The 12,973-nt window shown below is 40.6% G+C and overlaps 1 protein-coding gene and 1 pseudogene across 1 annotated transcript in view; one reads left to right on the top strand and one right to left on the bottom strand.

Annotated features, from left to right (window-relative positions):
* Window positions 1–12,973, top strand: part of LOC101129712 (supervillin) — a 277,906-nt gene that overhangs the window by 18,123 nt on the left and 246,810 nt on the right. The window lies entirely within an intron of this gene.
* LOC115936091 (uncharacterized) lies at window positions 6,850–6,943 on the bottom strand (annotated as a pseudogene).

Here is a 12,973-nt window from a genome sequence, read left to right on the forward strand (position 1 = left end):
AACTGCCCGCCTTGGCCTCCCAAAGTGCTGGGATTACAAGCATGAGCCACCATGGCTGGCTGAGTTTTTCCATTCTATCAGGTGGAAACAGACACTGTTTTGCATCTGTACCAGACACTGTTATCTCCAGTCTTTTCTAGTGTTCCCCCACCCCCTCAGGCACATGTAGTTGGCTCAAAAACATGCACTGACTACTCAAAGATAAATCTCTGGACTTCTCTGTGTAGTTCTCTCCTATTTGGTACTTGGTCCTGCAAATTCTAATGGCCTGGGTCTACCCCAGATTCTCAGTTCTGGGAGTCTGCTGGGTGATAACCTAGGGTGGTCATATTGCCTAGAATCTGAAAATTCAGATTCTGTTCAGTAGGTTTTTGCTAGGGTCTGAGACTCTACATTTCTAAGAAACTTTTAGATGCTGTCAATGCTCTGGAAAGACTACTTCGAGTAGCCAGGGTCCCTAGATATTCAACAGATATGTAATGTAAACCACATATGTAATTTTACATTTCCTAGTAATCGCATTAAGAAAATTAAAAAGAAACAGGCGAATTTTTTTTTTTTTTTGAGACGGAGTCTTGCTCTGTTGCCCAGGCTGGAGTGCAGTGGCGCGATCTCGGCTCACTGCAACCTCCACCTCCTGGGTTCAAGCGATTCTCCTGCCTCAGCCTCCCGAGCAGCTGGATCTACAGCGATGTGCCACCACACCTGGCTAATTTTTGTATTTTTAGTAGAAACGGGATTTCACCATGTTAGCCAGGATGGTCTCCATCTCCTGACCTCATGATCCACCCGCCTCGGCCTCCCAAAGTGCTGGGATTACAGGTGTGAGCCACTGTGCCTGGCCAAGAAACAGGTGAAATTATTTTAATTATATGTTTTCTTTAACTCAGTCTACCCAAAATGTTATTTCAACATGTAATCAATGTAAAAATATTAATGAGACATTTTTTCTTAAATTTTATAGTAAGTCTTGAAATTTGATATGTATGTTATAGCTATCAGATACTACATTTTTATCTGAAATACTTGGTCTATATTTAGCTTTTATAAAATTTATAGTTGAAAAAGTATATTTGTTAACCAAACCCCAAATATACAAGTTCTCCAGCAACTGAACTCAGCATCAAAAAATCATTCTCCACGATATTTGCATTCAACTTGACAAAACTGGTTCATCTTTTTTAGAATAATTAATTTGACTTTTTGAAACAAAAAATATCAGTTTCAAAGCTACATCTGTTCAACTTAGGCAAATTCACTAACTCTTATGCCAGCTCAGAACTGTTGACATTAAATTCAAAGGAATATTGCAAAAATGGAAAAACTAACTCTAAATTTATCAATATCAACAAAGTATTCCCCAACATTTTCTTATGGATTTTGAAGGCAATTTATATAATGCTTTTGATTTCAGTGAAGTCATCCACATATTGATTCAAGTTACAAAAATGTATGAAACCATTATTTTTTACTTCTCTTATGAAAAATGTCAATTTTGACATAAATTCTCCTGCCTCTTTAGCTAGGTCACAAGTAAGTTTTTCCTTTCCTTGAAACTTTAAATTTAGCTCTTTCATATATAGTGTGATATCTGTGAAAAAAAACATAAATCACACTGCCTATTTTTTTTTTTTTTTTTTGAGAGAGAGTCTCGCTCTGTCGCCCAGGCTTGAGTGCAGTGGCGTGATCTTGGCTCACTGCAAGCTCCGCCTCCCGGGTTCACGCCATTCTCCTGCCTCAGCCTCCCGAGTAGCTGGGACTACAGGGGCCCACCACCACGCCTGGCTAATTTTTGTTTTTTTGCATTTTTAGTAGATGGAGTTTCACCATGTCAGCCAGGATGGTCTCGATCTCTGACCTTGTGATCCACCCGCCTTGGCCTCCCAAAGTGCTGGGATTACAGGCGTGAGCCACCGTGCCCAGCCCACAGTGCCTATTTTTGTCTTCATTGCTTGCTTCAGCAAGCATTCTTTTTTTGTAAAGAAAATCCTGCATTGTAGCTAACTGTACAGTGAATGTTTGTAAAAATTCTTCTGTGATTCAACCAGAGATTATTGGCAAAGAACACATGATCAATCATTTCTGGTTTTCTATTTCTTTCAGCAGTTCCATAAACTGGTTCAAGAATCCAAGATGTTTTATAACTGGCCAGAGTTATGAGCTGAGATGTAAAAAATCATTAAAGCAGTTTTTTTGGCCATTCTGATTTTGAGTGACTAATTTCATTGATCTGTTTTTGACTGTCGAGGGGAGATGGCATCAAATTCACTAAGTTTTTGCTGAAATTGTCTGTTAACATTTTCTGCTTTATTATCTTTGACTTTTTATGTAATACACAGCTTTCTCCTTTTGCTCTGCCACAGCAAATTATAATTGCCATTGATTATGTTGCTTTTTGCTTACCTTCCTCTCCTGTCTCTTTTTTTCTTGACTGTTCTGATTGTATTATTAATTTCTGTGTCTCCACTGGATTTTGTATCAGTCCTAAGGCTTTGGAAAGTGTCTCTGTGTTAGGACTGCTACAAAATTTTCAAAGTGATAAATTAGAAAAATTGGCCATATTTATTTTATAAACTAGAGAAACAATGTAATTATATCTTAATTAAAACAAGTATTTTGATATAATTACCAATTATGATTTACATAGTTATCACCATAACTTGTGCTGTCTGTGTAAAATATTCATATGAACACATTACAGTGTTACATCAGTGTTTAGAAAAAAACATTTAAATGGAAACACTTTATTGACACCAGGTAGATCAGTGATGCTTTCCTTTGTAGACTCATCTGCTACGATGCACCAAATAATATTTTAAGCAATATAGTATTTAAAGTAAAATGTAGTTCTACCAAAGCAATGCATTAATGTTTAATGGAACATATTTTACATTGCTTCAGTTTTTACATTTAAATAAAATCACGTGAAATTAATTAAAAGTTGACATTCAGTTCCTCAGTTGCATTCACCAACTTAAGTAGCCATGTGTGCCCATTGGTTCTTGTATTGGACAGCACAGGCCAGGGGCTACTTGCATTTGAACCTAGGAACCTTGTATCAATAACTAGATGGTTGTTCACTTTTCTTGCCCAGCAACTACATCTTCCTTGCCTTGTCCCACGGCACTCAGGAATTTTAGGAGTTTGGCAAATAAAGTCTTGTACAATTAAGTGGTCTCTGAAGGTCTCTTGATGACCATGACTCTTGGACAACTTCCCACTGTGCTAGGCCATTAGGACAAGTCTGGGGACAACTTCTGACTCCAGGGACAGTCTGTGGGTTGTAATAGGGGTTAGCTTGGGACAAGGCCAAGGCAGAGTTTATAGGTCAACTACAGCTACTCTTCCTCTTCCCATGGGTTACTAACCAATGACTCAAGAGCAATCTGGCTTGATCTTAGTTGGATGGGAATGTTGTCGGCAGAGGCAGCATTCTCATTGTTCTGGAAGGAGCAGGTTTCATTTTCACACCAATCACGAGAGTGTTAGGGGAAAGCTGTCCCTTAGCTAAGTTGGCTAGGAAGGTTTTCAAAAATCCATCTCAATTAATCATCATAGGCTATGAAATGACACCTGAAAAATATGAAGAAAATGGAATGGGTAGTTTGTGTGTTGAATACAAAATAATGATATAAAGCATTCTAGAATTCAGAAACCAACTTATGAACCAAGATGTTATTTTCAGAGTGGATATACTCACCTTGCCTGGACCCTGATTAAACTACTCTTTTTTTGTTTAAAGTTCAATTTATATTCTGACCGTTTCTTTGTTTAGAGTTATATTGCTTTGGTTCATATTTTTGTACTGCCTTCACAAAATATTAGGGGTGTTTACTTAGATCTTAGGTTTCTCAAGTCTTTTTCTTCCTTCCTTCCTTCTCTTTTTTCTTTTCTTTTTCTTCTTCTTCTTTTTTTTTTTTTTAATTTCAGACAAGGTCTTTCTTTATTACCCAGGCGGGAGTGCAGTGGTGCAGTCTCAACCTCCTAGGCTCAAGTGACCCTCCCACCTCAGCCTCCTGAGTAGCTGGGACCACAGCTGTGTGCCACCATGCCCAGCTAATTTTTAATTATTTTGTAGAGATGGGCTCTCACCATGTTCCCAAGGCTGGTCTTGAACTCCTGAGCTCAAGCGATCCTCCCACCTCAGCATCCCAAAGAGCTGGGATTACAGGCATGAGTCACCACGCCCGGCCAAGCCTTTTTCTTTTGTCTCTGATCCTCCTAAACTTTCTTTTATCTCCAAAACTCTTGCTCTGTGCTTTGTACACTGCTGCATGTTCAGATAGAGCTTAATCTGTACTTACTCATCACTGATGATTCATAAAATACAAAGTGTGCTTTAGTAACACTGAATAGTATAGTCTAGAATCCTAAAAAAGTTGAGAAAAAGACTTTGTTCTCCTTATTTTCTATTTTTTTCTATTGCTCCACCTTGTATTAGAAATTAGGAAAGACTCGTGGTGAATGTGTCCAATCAGTTCACCTCACCTCGTGTTGTTTCTAAATAAGATAATAAAATCTGAACCCATAGTCTTCGCCTTTTTTGAGGTTTAAGTATTGGTTCGTCTATGTTGTTATGTAATTTCAAAGTGCCTTCCGGAAAATCCCTCGGGATGGAGATGACTCAGGATAGCTTTGCACTGGTTTGTTATGGGGCCATCTAAATGAAGGAATGGCCCTCTGAAATGGCAGCAACAACCCTAAGCTGCCTGGGTTCCAGTCCCAGTTCTGACACCGTCTAGCTGAGTAGCCTCAGCCAAGTAACTTCCCACTCTCTAAACCTCATTTTTCTGTCTATACAAGGTAGGAATTAGATGATGACATTGCTTCCCAAGCCTTCCCACCCAACACTAGTGGCACTTGAGATATCATTGATTGGGTGCTTCTCCAGTATATCCATGGAAATTGGAGAAATGCTGTGTGCTGAATTCTATTCCATATTTGGCTTCCAAAAGCTCATAAGCACATTAGAGACTGCAAGAAGCCTTGAAGTAAAGAAATCTGCTTAACATTTTTAAACCTAGCATTTTCTAAACTCTTTGAGCTGGAAACCCTCACTCTTTTGGAGGAAAAGCTTCAAGTGTATTGGAGTATCCTGTAGTACATAGTTTGGGAAATGCTGGAGTAGATCAGTAGTCGGCAAATAGCAGCCTGCAGGCCAAATCCCTCTTGCCACCTGTTGTGTAAATAAAGTTTTATTGGAACACAGCTACACTCATTCATTTATGAATTGTCTATTTGCCCCAGAATAGCCAAGTTGTAGAGTTGTGACAGAGACCTGTATGGCCCATACTGCCTAAAATATATTTACCATCTGGTTATTTACAGAAAAAAAAAAAATTTGCTGACTCCTACACACAGGATTATTTTCAAAGTGATTCATGAACATGGCTGAAAAAATCAGATCGTGGAGGAATGTTGTAAATGAAAAGCAATAGCTTTGTTCCAGAAGCAACACATTTTTAATGGTTCCTGTTAAAATTATTTTAATGGTTATTACTAAGAGTTGTATAACTCCTCACTCAGCCGTTTCTGATGTATGTGCTTTGGGTTGCCTCTGTCTGTTTGATAGACCACGTTCACATGCACACACACACACACACACACACAAACACACACACAAAGAGGCATGTACAACTTCTTAGTTTTATCAGTATATGAATTCCTCTCTTGATTACCACTGCAGTTTGTTTTTTGTTTTTTTTCTTTTTTGAGATGGACTGTCACTCTGTCGCTTAGGCTGGAGTGCAGTGGTGCCACCTTGGCTCACTGCAACTGCCTCCCAGGTTCAAGCAATTCTCCCACCTCAGCTTCCTGAGTAGCTGGGATTACAGGTGCCCGCCACCACACCCAGCTAATTTTTTTGTATTTTTAGTAGAGACGGGGTTTCACCATGTTGGCCAGGCTGGTCTCGAACTCCTGATCTCAAGTGATCCACCCGCCTCAGCCTCCCAAAGTGCTGGGATTACAGGCCTGAGCCACCACGCCCAGCCCTACCATTGCAGTTTTAATGTTCATAAACCTCTATATCTTGTTGCATTTATTTCCTACCTATTAGGTGCCAAATTTTATAAGATGAGGGGACTAGTACCACTAGCCTTCCGCATTCCTCTCTTTTCCTGTTGTCCATCTTTCAGCTTTTCTCAGCTATGTCTTTATTTTTACAGTGTTGAGTCTGATAACATTTGCCTTCTCTATCTGGAAATATTTTCCTTGCATTGCCCATTGATTGAGTCTAAAGGTTGCAAGCTGTCTTAGTCCCTTTAGTGTTGCTATAAAGGAATACCTGAGGTTGGGTAATTTATAAAGAAGAGTTTTATTTGGCTCACGATTCTGCTGCTGGAAGATTGGGCATCTGGGGAAAGCCTCAGGCTGCTTCCACACATACTGAAAGGCAGAGAGGAGCTGGCATGTGCAGAGATCAGATAGCGAGAGAGAAGGCAAGAGAGAGAGGAAGAAGGTCCCAGGCTCTTTCTAACAACCAGCTCTCCTGGGAACTAATAGAGCAAAAATTCACTCACTGCCTCCCCGCCCCCCAGAAAGAGCATTAATCTATTCATGACGAATCCACGCCCATGACCTAAACACCTGCCATTAGGCACCGCCTCCAACATAGAGGATCAGATTTCAACAATGTTCCAAAGGGTCGAATATCCAAACCGCAGCACAAGCCAATGAGCAGTGTTAATGTAAATACTGTCTGTAGAAGAGCCAAGCAGTGCTTGCTGTGATTATACTTCCCTCTCTATAATTCTAATATCACAACTTCAGCATCACTCAAAATAGATAGTTCCTAATATCTTTTTCTTTAAAATTTTTTTAATTTTTATATTTTTATTAAAATACATAAAAAATATGGAACACGTCATGAATTTGCATGTCATCCTTGCGCAGGGGCCATGCTAATCTTCCAATTTTAGTATATCATTCCAATTTTAGTACATGTACTGTAATCCGCCCACCTTGACCTCCCAAAGTGCTGGAATTACAGGCATGTGCCACCGTGCCCAGCTGCTCTAATATCTTTTCCAATTGAGTTCATTCTGCTAATTTTTACCAGTTGCTCTAAATCATGGCAATTTTGTTTTTTTCTTGAGACAGAGTCTCACTTTGTGTCACCCAGGCTGGAGTGTAATGGCTTGATCTCGGCTCACTGCAACCTCCACCTCCCGAGTTCAAGTGATTTTTGTGCCTTAGCCTCCTGAGTAGTTGGGATTACAGGGTGCACCACCACACTTGGCTAATTTTTGCATTTTTAGTAGAAAAGGAGTTTCCATGTTGGCCAGGCTGGTCTGGAACCCCTGACCTCAGGTGATCCGCCCGCCTTGGCCTCCCAAAGTGCTGGGATTACAGGCGTGAGTAGTGTCGCCTGTCCAGTCATGGCGCATTTGAACCATGTCTCTCCTGCTTTTTGTTGGTGGCATTTGTTTTCCCTTGAGGTTTATTTATTTATTGAGACGTAGTCTTGCTCTGTCACCCAGGCTGGAGTGCAGTGGCACGATCTCACCACAGTACAATTTCCACCTCCCAGGTTCAAGTGGTTCTCCTGCCTCAGTCTCCACAGTAGCTGGGACCACAGGCGTGCGTCACCATGCCCAGCTAATTTTTGTATTTTTAGTAGAGACAGGGTTTCACCATGTTGTCCAAGCTTGTCTCGAACTCCTGACTTCAGGTGATCTGCCCTCCTCAGCCTCCCAAAGTGCTGGGATTACAGGCATGAGCCGCCATTCTGGCCCCCTTGAGTTTTTTTATTGGTTTGTTTTTTTGGTGTGTGTGCCTTGTTGAGGGAAGAATTGTGCCTCCTTGACTATTTCCCTCAAATCCTCTAGTTTTTAACCCATTTGTCTATTGCCTGAAATAAATGCATTCTTTTTGAAGACATTCTTTGCGGATTCCACTCACTGATGTCCTCCTGGCTTCCTAGACTTGCAGTTGTTAATTTTCCTTAAATTCAAGGCTTTGTTCTACCATGTGTTGGATGCCACATCTCTTTGCCTGTGTTTTACATTGATTTTTTTTGAAATATATTTAATAGTCTTAAGTGACTTATTCTGATTGAGGCTCACTTTCTGAGTCTTACGCGTTTGAAAACGTCTTTACTATGATTGGTATGGGTTTCTAGGCTTGAAATAAATTTTTCTTTAACCTTCAAAAATCTTGCCGTATTGTTGCAGATTTGAAAAGGCACATGCTGGTCTGTGTTTGTTATTAACTGACTCTTTTTTCCTTTTTGAAAGCTAGTAGAGTTTCTTTCTCTTTATTCCTCAATATTCTGCAATAATTATTAATACAATTATATAGTAATTTGACAGTGAGATGTCTAAATGTGAGTCTTTGCTCATTTATTGAGTTTGGTAGTCAGTGGGTGTATCCGTCAGGTTCTCTTCACACAAAAATCACACAGATTTGAACAGGGAAACTTTAAACAATCATTGATTTGTAGCAGGGGATTAACTACTAAAAGGAAAAGAGAGCTGTAAAGAATACAGGAATGGTTGGCTGGGCGTGGTGGCTCACGCCTATAATCCCAACACTTTGGGAGGAGGCCAAGGTGGGCAGATGGCTTGAGCCCAGGTGTTTGAGACCAGCCTGGGCAATATAGTGAAACCCTGTCTCTACAAAAAATTAAAAAGTTAGCCAGGCATGGTGGCACGCACCTGTAGTCCCACGTACTCAGGAAGCTGAGGTGGGAGGATTGCTTGAGCTCAGGAGTTTGAGGCTGCAGTGTGCCATGATCACACTCCAGCCTAGGCAACAGAGTGAGACCCTGCCTCAAAAAAAAAAAAAAAAAAATTAAGAAAGAATGTGAGGGACACATACATTGAGCAGCCCCTCCCTCTAGGGCTGAGGCAAGATCGAGTTCAGAAGCGGCTGCCTCTCGCGCACCCCCAAATCTGAAATTCAGATCTCAGGGCATGGCTCCGTGGCCCATTGAGGCAGCACAGTTTGAGGAGGAGCTGCACGCTAGCCCATGTGGGATACCGCCTGCTCTGGTGTTTAAAAAACTGCTAGAAACCACCCACCCACTGGGTGCCTGCAAGCCTTGCTGGGAGCCAGCTGGGTGCTGGGGGTACTCACTGGAGACCTGCTCACAGGTTTGCTCTACTGAACCTTGTGAGGATGCTGCTTGTTGGGGTGTCTGCCAGACTTACCAGGAACCACCTGCAGGGTGCTGCCGAAACTCACTGGGGTGACGCCCCTGGGTATTCCACAGGCTGCTAGCTGCTGCAGGCACAAGCTGGTGAGAGCATACCCCATAGGAGAAAAGTCGCTTCCTCCTGCACGACTTCTCCAGCACCCTCAACCAGCAAAGCTTAACCTGATGTCAGCTGGCAAAGGAGAGACATTGACCACGTCCAGCTCCCGTAATTCAAAGGAAGGCAAAGAAGGGTATCTGCAGCTGAGAGGTAACACATGGATAAACAGCAAACATCTTGAAGTCTAAAAACTTACTTGTCACCTTAGCTCTGGGGAGTTTTCTTGTACAGGTTAAGCATCCCTAATTCAAACATTTGAAATGCTCTGAAATCCGAAACTTTTTGAGTGCCAACATGACACAACACTCAAAGGTTATGCTCATTGGAGCACTTAGGGTGTCAGAGTTTTGGATTAGAGATGTTCAGCTGGTAAGTACAATGTAAGTATTCCAGAATCCAAAAACGTCTGAAATCTGAAACACTTCTGGTCTCAAGCATTTTGGATAAGGGGTACTCAAACTGTATTATTTCTTTGATAATTTCTTCCTCTTCCCCCTGCCCCATATTTTTCTGTGGTTTTTAGAACCCTGATTGGTCAAATGTTAGGCTTCTTCGGTTCCTTCTCTGGCTTTTTAATCTTTTCTTCAATTTTTTGTGTTTTTATTCTTTTGCTTTGTGTTCTGGGAGACTTCCCTAACATTACCTTTGTTCTCTTCTATTGAACTTTTTATTGTGTAATCATCTTTTAAAATTCTTTCGGCAGGTTTTTTGTTTGATTTTTTTGTTTGATTTTTTTGTTGTTGTTGAATTTGTTTTTGTTCTATTGGCTCTTTTGTTTTCTTTGCTTTTTCTTGTGTTTTTCTCAGTAGAGCAAACCTGTGAACAGATCTCCAGTGAGCTCCAGTGAGCTCCACCCACACCCAGCCGGCTTCCCAGCAAGGCGTGCACACTGTATACTTTTTATAGCATTCTGCATTGTTTTTCTTTTATATTTGCGTGTTTTATGGTTATATTCGTCTTCCAGAAATGTCAAAATCTTTTGTTTTCTTTTTCTTTTCTTAAATTTTTTGAGACGGAGTTGCCCAGGCTGGAGTGTAGTGGCGCAATCTCGGCTCACTGCAACCTCTGCCTCCCAGGTTCAAGCAATTTTCCTGCCTTAGCCACCCAAGTAGCTGGGATTACAGGCGCCCGCCACCACGCCTGGCTAATTTTTGTATTTTTAGTAAAGACAGGGTTTCACCATGTTGGCCAGGCTGGTCTTGAACTCCTGACCTCAGGTGATCCGCCCACCTCGGCCTCCCAAAGTGCTGGGATTACAGGCGTGAGCTAACGCACGCGGCCAAAATCTTTTGTTTTCTGATGACTGATTATTTTCTCTTCGCTGATGTAAATTTGTACTTTTTTTTTTTTTTTTTTTTTTTTTTGAGATGGAGTCTCACTCTGTCTCCCAGGCTGGAGTGCAGTGGCACGATCTGGGCTCACTGCAAGCTCCGCCTCCCGGGTTCACGCCATTCTCCTGCCTCAGCCTCCCGAGTAGCTGGGACTACAGGCGCCCGCCACCATGCCTGGCTAATTTTTTCTATTTTTTAGTAGAGACGGGGTTTCACCGTGTTAGCCAGGATGGTCTCCATCTCCTGACCTCGTGATCCACCTGCCTTGGCCTCCAAAGTGCTGGGATTACAGGCGTGAGCCACCGCGCACGGCCTGTACATTTTTTTTAAAGTTATTTTTACCATCATTTTAGCAGGCCAGACTACATGAGTTTAAATCACAGCCCTGACATTTACTAGCCATGTGACTGTTCTAAGCCTTCATTTTCTCATTTATGAAATGGGGATGATAATAGTGACCTAGGTTATAAATCATAAGAGTATAAATGAAATAATACACGAAAAGTCCTTGGCCTGGCATATACTCACTGTTTTAAAGATAGCTTCAGCTATTATTATTTGTAAACATACCACATTATTTTAAACTGATTATAATCCATTTAATCATTATTTTAAAAGCACTTCTAGTCTGTAAAATATAATTTCTTTGGTCTTATTAATTACCACTGCTACTGCTGTCACTATTACCACTGCTACCACAGATATCTTCAAGCAAGCAGATGTAGGAATTAATAGAAATTTGGTTTAAGGGCAAATTAATGGCATACAATTTGGAGACATTTACTTAGGATACAAAATCAATATGCAAAAATCACAAGCATTCGTATAAACCAACAATAGACAAGCAGAGAGCCAAATCATGAATGAACTCCCAATCACAATTGCTACAAAGACAATAAAATACCTAGGAATACAGCTAACAAGGAATGTGAAGGACCTCTTCAAGGAGAACTACAAACCACTGCTCAAGGAAATAAGAGAGTACACAAACAAATGGAAAAACATTCCATCCTCATGGATAAGAAGAATCAATATCATGAAAATGGCCATACTGCCCAAAGTAATTTATAGATTCAATGCTATTCCCATCAAACTACCACTGACATTCTTCACAGAATTAGATAGAAACTACTTTAATTTTTACATGGAACCAAAAAAGAGCCCGTATAGGCAAGATAATCCTAAGCAAAAAGAACAAAGCTGGAGGCATCACACTACCTGACTTCAAGCTATATTACAATGCGACAGTAACCAAAACAGCATGGTACTGGTACCAAAGCAGACATATAAACCAATGGAACAGAACAGAGACCTCAGAAATAATACCACACATCTACAACCATCTGATCTTCGACAAACCAAACAACAAAAAAGCAGTGGGGAAGGATTCCCTATTTGTTAAACAGTGCTGGGAAAACTGGCTAGCCATATGCAGAAAACAGAAGCTGGACCCCTTCCTTACACCTTATACAAAAATTAATTCATGATGGATTGAAGACTTAAATATAAAACCCAAAACTATAAAAACCCCAGAAGAAAACCTAGGCAATACCATTCAGGACATAGACATGGGCAAAGAACTTCATGACAAAAACACCAAAAGCAATTGCAACAGAAACCAATCTAATTAAACTAAAGAGCTTCTGCACAGCAAAAGAAACTATCATCAGAGTGAACAGGCAACCCACAGAATGGGAGAAACTTTTTGCAATCTACCCATCTGACAGAGGTCTAATATCCAAAATCTGCAAGGAACTTAAACAAATTTACAAGGAAAAAAAAACAACCCCATAAAAATGTGGGCAAAGGATATGAACAGACACTTCTCAAAAGAAGACATGTATGCAGCCAACAAATATATGAAAAAAAGCTCGACATTACTGATCTGAGATGCAAATTAAAACCACAGTGAGATACCATCTCACACCAGTCAGAATGGTGATTATTAAAAAGCCAGGAAACAACAGGTGCTGGAGAGGATGTGGAGAAATAGGAATGCTTTTACACTGTTGGTGGGAATGTAAATTACTTCAACCATTGTGGAAGACAGTATGGTGATTCCTCAAGGATCTAGAACCAGAAATACCATTTGACCCAGCAATCCCATTACTGAGTATGTACCCCAAGGAATATAAATCATTCTACTATAAAGACACATGCACACACATGTTTATTGCAGCACTATTTACAATAGCAAAGACATGGAACCAACCCAAATGCCCGTCAATCTACAGGCATGAGCTGCTATGCCCAGCCAAGTAGATTTATTAAAAGTAGCTCAGTATATACCCAAAGGAATATAAATCAATTATTCTATTATAAAGAAACATGAACACATATGTTCATTGCAGCACTATTTACAATAGCAAAGTCATGGAATCAGCC

The sequence above is a fragment of the Gorilla gorilla genome, chromosome 8 (genome assembly GCF_029281585.2).
Source record: "Gorilla gorilla gorilla isolate KB3781 chromosome 8, NHGRI_mGorGor1-v2.1_pri, whole genome shotgun sequence".
Taxonomy (NCBI): domain Eukaryota; kingdom Metazoa; phylum Chordata; class Mammalia; order Primates; family Hominidae; genus Gorilla; species Gorilla gorilla.